This window comes from Triticum dicoccoides, chromosome 4A (assembly GCF_002162155.2).
Source record: "Triticum dicoccoides isolate Atlit2015 ecotype Zavitan chromosome 4A, WEW_v2.0, whole genome shotgun sequence".
Classification (NCBI taxonomy): Eukaryota; Viridiplantae; Streptophyta; class Magnoliopsida; order Poales; family Poaceae; genus Triticum; species Triticum dicoccoides.
The window spans coordinates 651481039-651489412 of record NC_041386.1 but is presented as its reverse complement, the minus strand read 5'-3'; positions in this window follow the sequence as shown (position 1 = coordinate 651489412).

The following is an 8374-nucleotide window of genomic DNA, read 5'->3' as shown; positions in this document are numbered from 1 at the left end:
GGCCTTTATCGAACATATTGTTGATGCTTTGATGCAATCTTATGAAGAAAAACTTGAGTTGAAAGTTTCTATCCCTAGAAAACTCTATGATGAGTGGGAACCTACTACTAAAATTAAAATTAAAGATTTTGAGTTTCATGCTTTGTGTGATTTGGGTGCTGGTGTCTCTACTATCCCCAAAACTTTATGTGACTTGCTAGATTTCCGTGATTTTGATGATTGCTCTCTAAACTTGCATCTTGCGGACTCCACTATTAAAAAACCTATGGGAAGAATTAATGATGTTCTTATTGTTGAAAATAGGAATTATGTGCCTGTAGATTTTATCGTTCTTGATATAGATTGCAATCCTTCATGTCCTATTATTCTTGGTAGACCTTTCCTTAGAACAATTGGTGCAATTATTGATATGAAGGAAGGGAATATTAGATTCCAATTTCCCTTAAAGAAGGGTATGGAACACTTCCCTAGAAATAAAATAAAATTACCATATGAATCTATCATGAGAGCCACTTATGGATTGCCTTCCAAAGATGGCAATACCTAGATCTATCATTGCTTTTATGCCTAGCTAGGGGCGTTAAACGATAGCGCTTGTTGGGAGGCAACCCAATTTTATTTTGTGTTTTTTGTTTTTATTCTGTTTAGGAATAAATAATCCATCTACCTTCTGTTTGGATGTTGTTTTATGTTTTAATTAGTGTTTGTGCCAAGTAGGACCTATAGGATAACCTACGATGATAGTTGATTTGATTCTGCTGAAAAACAGAAACTTTGCGCGCACGAATTTAGTTATGATAAATCACAGGAATGTGATTTTGCGTTGATTATTTTTTATGCTGATCAATAAATAAATTGTCCAGGACTTCCTATTTTGGTAGAATTTTTAGAGTTCCAGAAGTTTGCGTTAGTTACAGATTACTACAGACTGTTCTGTTTTTGACAGATTCTGTTTTTCGTGTGTTGTTTGCTTATTTTGATGAATCTATGGCTAGTAAATTAGTTTATAAACCATAGAGAAGTTGGAATACAGTAGGTTTAACACCAATATAAATAAAGAATGAGTTCATTACAGTACCTTGAAGTAGTCTTTTGTTTTCTTTCTCTAACGGAGCTCATGAGATTTCTGTTGAGTTTTGTGTTGTGAAGTTTTCAAGTTTTGGGTGAATTCTTTTGATGGATTATGCAACAAGGAGTGGCAAGAGCCTAAGCTTGGGGATGCCCATGGCACCCACAAGATAATCCAAGGACACCAAAAAGTCAAAGCTTGGGGATGCCCCGGAAGGCATCCCCTCTTTCGTCCACTTCCATCGGTAATTTACTTGGAGCTATATTTTTATTCACCAACATGATATGTGTTTTGCTTGGAGCATCTTGTATTATTTGTGTCTTTGCTTGTTAGTCTACCACAATCATCCTTGCTGTACACATCTTTTGAGAGAGCCATACATGAATTGGAATTTTTTAGAATACTCTATGTGCTTCACTTATATCTTTTGAGCTCGATAGTTTTGCTCATTGTGCTTCACTTATATCTTTTGAGCATGATAATTTTTGCTCTAGTACTTCACTTAGATCTTTTAGAGAACGGTGGTGGATTTGTTTTAAAGAAACTATTTGATCTCTCATGCTTCACTTAGATTATTTTGAGAGTCTTTAATAGCATGGTAATTTGCTTAATGTTAATATACTTGGTGTTCAACATATGTGAAACTTTCTTTTGAGTGAATTGAATACTAAGATAAGTTTGATGCTTGATAATTGTTTTGAGATATGGAGGTGATAATATCAAAGTCATGCTAGTTGGGTGATTATGAATTTGAGAAATACTTGTGTTGAAGTTTGCAAGTCCCGTAGCATGCACGTATGGTTAAAGTTGTGTAACAAATTTGAAACATGAAGTGTACCTGGCTTGTGCATCCTTATGAGTGGCGATCGGGGACGAGCGATGGTCTTTTCCTACCAATCTATCCCCCTAGGAGCATGCGCGTAGTACTTGAATTTTTGATGACTTCTAAATTTTTGCAATAAGTATATGAGTTATTTTGACTAATGTCGAGTCCATGGATTATACGCACTCTCACCTTTCCACCTTTGCTAGCCTCTTCGGTACCATGCATTGCCCTTTCTCACCTTGAGAGTTGGCGCAAACTTCGCCGGTGCATCCAAACCCGGTGATACGATACGCTCTATCACACATAAACCTCCTTATATCTTCCTCAAAACAGCCACCATACCTACCTATCATGGCATTTTCATAGCTATTCCGAGATATATTGCCATGCAACTTCCATCATCATATTCATGACATACATTACTTTTGTCATATTGCCATTGCATGATCTTGTAGTTGACATCGTATTTGTGGCAAAGCCACCATGCATTATTTTCCATACATGTCACTCTTGATTCATTGCACCATCCCGGTACACCACCGGAGGCATTCATATAGAGTCATATCTTGTTCTAAGTTTCGAGTTGTAATCCTTATGTTGTAATCAATAGAAGTTTGATGATCATCACTATTAGAGCATTGCCCAAAAATAAAAAAGAGAAAGAGAAAGGCCAAAAACAAAAAAGAAAGGCCCAAAAAAAGAAGGAAAATAAAAAAAAGAAAAAAAAGAAAAAAAAGAAAAAAAAAGGGCAGTGCTACTATCTCTTTCTCCACACTTGTGCTTCAAAGTAGCACCTTGTTATTCATGTAGTGAGTATCATATATTGTGCTTCAAAGTAGCACCTTGTTCTTCATGTAGTGAGTCTCATATATTGTGCTTCATAGTAGCACCTTGTTCCTCATGTAGTGAGTCTCATAAGTTGTATTTTTTATACTAGTGGGAATTTTTCATTATAGAACTTGGCTTGTATATTCCTACGATGGGCTTCCTCAAATGCCCTAGGTCTTCGTGAGCAAGCAAGTTGGATGCACACCCACTAGTTTTTCTTTTGTTGAGCATTCATAGCTCTAGTGCATCCGTTGCATGGCAATCCCTACTCCTCATGTTGACATCAATTGATGGGCATCTCCATATCCCGTTGATTAGCCTCGTCAATGTGAGACTTTCTCCTTTTTTGTCTTCTCCACACAATCCCCATCATCATATTCTATTCCACCCATAGTGCTATATCCATGGCTCACGCTCATGTATTGCGTGAAGGTTGAAAAAGTTTGAGATTATTTAAGTATGAAACAATTGCTTGGCTTGTCATCGGGGGTATAGAAGTTGGGAACATCTTTGTGTGACGAAAATGAAGCATAGCCTAACTATATGATTTTGTAGGGATGAGCTTTCTTTTGCCATGTTATTTTGAGAAGACATGATTGCTTTGATTAGTATGCTTGAAGTATTATTATTTTTGTGTCAATATGAACTTTTGTCTTGAATCTTTCGGATCTGAATATTCATATCACAATTAAGAAGATTTACATTGAAATTATGCCAAAGTATCACTCCGCATCAAAAATTCTTTTTTTAACATTTACCTACTCCAGGACGAGTAGGAATTAAGCTTGGGGATGCCTGATACGTCTCCAACGTATCTATAATTTTTGATTGCTCCATGCTACTTTATCTACTGTTTTGGACTATATTGGGCTTTATTTTCCACTTTTATATTACTTTTGGGACTAACCTATGAATCGGACGCCCAGCCCAAAATTGTTGTTTTTTGCCTTTTTCAGTATTTCGAAGAAACAGAATATCAAACGGAGTCCAAATGGAATGAAACCTTCGGGATCGTGATTTTCCAACCAAACGTGACCCAGGAGACTTGGACCCTACTCCAAGAAGCTTCCGAGGAGATCAGGAGGGTGGAGGGCGTGCCCCCCTACCTCGTGGGCCCCTCGGAGCTCCACCGACGTACTCCTTCCTCCTATATATACCTACGTATCCCCGAACGATCAGAACAGGAGCCAAAAACCTAATTCCACCGCCGCAACCTTCTGTATACTTGAGATCCCATCTTGGGGCCTGTTCCGGAGCTCCATCGGAGGGGGCATCCACCATAGAGGGCTTCTATATCATCACCATAGCCCCTCTGATGAAGTGTGAGTAGTTTACTTCAGACCTTCGGGTCCATAGCTAGTAGCTAGATGGCTTCTTCTCTCTTTTTGGATCTCAATACAATGTTCTCCCCCTCTCTCGTGGAGATCTATTCGATGTAATCTTCTTTTTGCAGTGTGTTTGTTGAGTTCGATGAATTGTGGGTTTATGATACAGTATTATCTATGGAAAATATTTGATTCTTCTCTGAATTCTTTTATGTATGATTGAGTTATCTTTGCAAGTCTCTTCGAATTATCTTTTTGGTTTGGCCAACTAGATTGGTAGTTCTTGCAATGGGAGAAGTGCTTAGCTTTGGGTTCAATCTTGCGGTGTCCTTACTCAGTGACAGAAAGAGTTGCAAGGCACGTATTGTATTGTTGCCATTGAGGATAACAAGATGGGGTTTTTATCATATTGCATGAATTTGTCCCTCTACATCATGTCATCTTGCTTACGGTGTTACTCTGTTTTTACTTAATACTCTAGATGCATGCTGGATACCGGTCGATGAGTGGTGTAATCAAGGTAGTCAGAGTCGGGATTCGGAGTCGGATCGGTTTTCCTCGGACAGAATCGAGTCGTAAGATCGAGTCATGGAATCAAGGATTCTACTTGATTTACTCAAATAAGATATTTCGTATGCACACAAGATATTTATATGGGTTCTAGAGAATTTTGAGACGAAATATGGAGCAAACAACGTACACATCAATGCTAGTTGTATTCCACTTCTTTTTATGGCTAACCTACCATCTAGCTTGCATGTATGGAACATATATCAGAGGGAAATATGTAGAACATTTAAACCTTCAATGCACGAAATATACTCATGTTCTTTTTAGAGTGCGGGAATAGTCGACCACTTGTCTATCTAACCTACAGTGCTAAACCTTGAAGGGTCTTGATCTCCTTCTACGATCAATTTTGAAGCATCCTCCTCTTCATGCCAATTCCATATGTCGACCAGCCTGATCCTCAATTTCGATCTTGGGTTTCTGAGAGCTAGATCAAAGGTGTCTACGGCTGAGCATTTGGACTTGGGAGGGGAATAAAGGTCCATGAGGTATATGAAAAGGGTTTGGATGATGGCATACTATTTTGCTACAACTAAACAAACGGCTTAGGTAAGTTAGTAGAATCGGATATAGTCCATAGCATAGTCGGGATTGTACAATTTTGTACAAGATTCTATGATTTGGATCATGACCCAACATGGATTCTACCTGATCCGGATTCATAGTGGGATTTGGATCGACAAGCTTCTGTAGGGTCGTGAAGTCGTAGGATTCTAGCAGTCGAATCGGAATTCTGACTACCTTGGGTGTAATAGTAGTAGATGCAGAATCATTTCGATCTACTTGTTTTGGACGTGATGCCTATATACATGATCATTGCCTAGATATACTCATAACTATGCTCAATTCTGTCAATTGCTCAACAGTAATTTGTTCACCCACCGTAGAATACTTATACTCTTGAGAGAAGCCACTAGTGAAACCTATGGCCCCCGGGTCTATTCTCATCATATCAATCTATATCACTTTATTTACTTGCTTTGTTTTACTTTGCCTTTACTTTTTACTTTGCATCTATCTATCAAAAATACCAAAAATATTATCTCTATCAGATCTCACTCTCGTAAGTGACCGTGAAGGGATTGACAACCCCTAAGCATTGGTTGCGAGTTGCTATCGTTTTGTGTAGGTACGAGGGACTTGTGCATGGTCTCCTACTGGATTGATACCTTGGTTCTCAAAAACTGAGGGAAATACTTACGCTACTTTACTGCATCATCCTCTCCTCTTTGGGGAAATCCAACGCAGTGCTAAAGAGGTAGCACAATGCATAATGAAAATGCCATTATCCCACATTACAAAAAGTGGCACGAATGCCTTCAGGTAAATATAATGTCTTTGGCACACTTATCCGCCGCAAGGTGAGCCCCATTCAGTACACCTTCATAGTACAGCTCGGGCTTGCGGTGCTCTTTACCCTCCGGCGGCCCCTCAGTCATCAGCTTCTCCGCGTCAAGCCTCCCCCAATGCACTTTTGCACGGGCAAACGCCATGCGCGTGCCCTCTATGCAGACTAATCGTTTGATAGCATCAAGCCGAGGACAGGCGCCCACAATCCGCTTGACGTGTCCGAAGTAACTTCTTGGAATCGGCTCTGCAGGCCACAGCCGGACAACTAAGTCCTTCATGGCTAGCTTGGCCGCCTGGTGCAGTTCAACCAGCTGTTTCAGCTGATCGATAAATGGCACCGGATAGTTCGGCGCCAAATACTGCGACCAGAAATCCCTCTCCACAGACTTCTTCTCCTCGGTGCGGTAGAACTGGGCGGCATCTGATATGCTGCGAGGGAGATCCACAAAAGCCCCTAGGAAAATAAGAATTCAGCTTGCCGCTCATGATTCTTCCCATTATCACGTACAAAGGGCTAAGAATACAGAAGGCCTTACCAGCCGTAATTTTCTGGGCCTCCTGAATGTCCCGCAGTGCACCTCGGGCTTCTTCCCGAGCACCTTCCGCAGCTTCGAGAGCCTGGGCGAGTTCGGATTCTTTCCCTATTAGACTCTGCTCCAAGCCCTCGCTTTTCTTCACAGCTTCCTGGGTCTCTCGCTCCACTGCGATGACCCTGGCCTCGTGTTTTTCACGAAGCGCCTGTTCGGCCTCGGCCTTCTTATTGGCATCAGCCACAGCCTTCTTTAGTGCCTCATATTCAGCACTCGCTCCTAGGGCATACCATAAAAATACTTATCACTATGCACAACTATCCATTCGTGCAAACTTCAAGACAAATGTTTTCAACATACATTGCTTGTCCTCCAGCTGCTTGTTCACACGACCGAGTTCTTCCTTGGCCCGTGCAAGGCTCTGCTTCAGTTTGGACACTTCCGCATTATAAGCGGCCATCCTCTCGGCAAAAGCTTGTTTTCACATAAAGGGGTATACGTCATTCACGTAGGCTCCTGTGGAAGCAGAAGGTTTGGTCCTCTGCCCAGCTCCGTCTCCTCCGCCGGACAGTGTATCAGGGGCTACTACACATATTATGACAATTCATCAAAGGTTTTTTAAGAAACATACCTCAAAGGCCTTTATAAGGCCAAAGCAGGACTCGTTCAGCCCGCTCTCGGCGGACTGAATTTTCTCAACCACCACGCCCATGAGAGTGCGGTGTTCGTCCATGATAGATGCGTTCTTCAACGCTATCGATAGACCGCCGGGCAGCTCTGCTCGAACAGAGGATGCCGGCGCGGTATGCAGGCCCCCCACCATCGAAGATGGCGATTTGCTCGACTCGGGAGCCTTAGAGCTCCTGGGGGCCTTATCCGCCCCAGTGTGTCCGGCAACAAGGATATGACCCTCCTGGTCCGGGTCCTGTCGGGATGACACCTTAGTGTCGCGCCTGGACTATGGGGAAGGGGCCTGCGGAGGCGTCTCGCTCGCCAAGGCGTCGGAGCCCAGTGAATCCCCTGATGAGGACTGTCCGGCGCGAGACCTCGCCGGACTGTGCAAAATACAGCAATGGTTAAAGCCAATAAATCCAAAAAACAATCTCGAACGCATACGCGTGTTCGGATTTCGTATACTTATGACTTCCCCAGGGGCTGGGCCCTGGGATCCCACTCTGGGCTGCTGTCGGCAGCCGTAGTGGATGTCTCTGGGAGGGAACCTTCCCCCCTCTTGGGCGATTCGGCCTCCAGGGACGGGGAGGCTGCACGCTTCCTCCCACCTTCGGAGTGGGGCTCGTCCTCCTCTACTTCTTCCTCTTCGCCTTCTGAAGAGGGAGCGTCACTTGAGTCTTCGGACTTTGCGTCCGAAGCCTCGCAGCGACGGAGGCCACTCCTGGTCTTCTTGACCTTCTTGGAGGCCTCCTTCTTTGGCGCCTCGTAGGGCGCAGGGACCAGCATCTTCGACAAAAGAGGTCCGGCCGGTTCCTCCGGCAGCGGGGCTGGACAATGTATCCGCTCCACTTTCTTTATCCATCCCTGAGGTCGCAATGAAACATGATTAGGATGTCACCCTCATAACATGCCAACTAAAGCATGGATGGACAGAGCGTGGCTGTAACTTACCGAGCTTGCAGAATCGGATAATTGATACCCACGGTCTTCGGCGGAGCCCGGCCATGATTTGTCGGGCTTGAAGAGCACCTTCCAGATATCCTTATGGTAGGAATCATAGAGCTCCTGAAGGGTTTGGTGCTCGGTTGGGCCGAACTCCCATAGATTGCAGACTCGGCGCTGACAGGGGAGAACCAGGCGAACTAACATCACCTGAACTACATCGACGAGTTTGACGTCCCTGTCAACCACACTCTGAACGCGT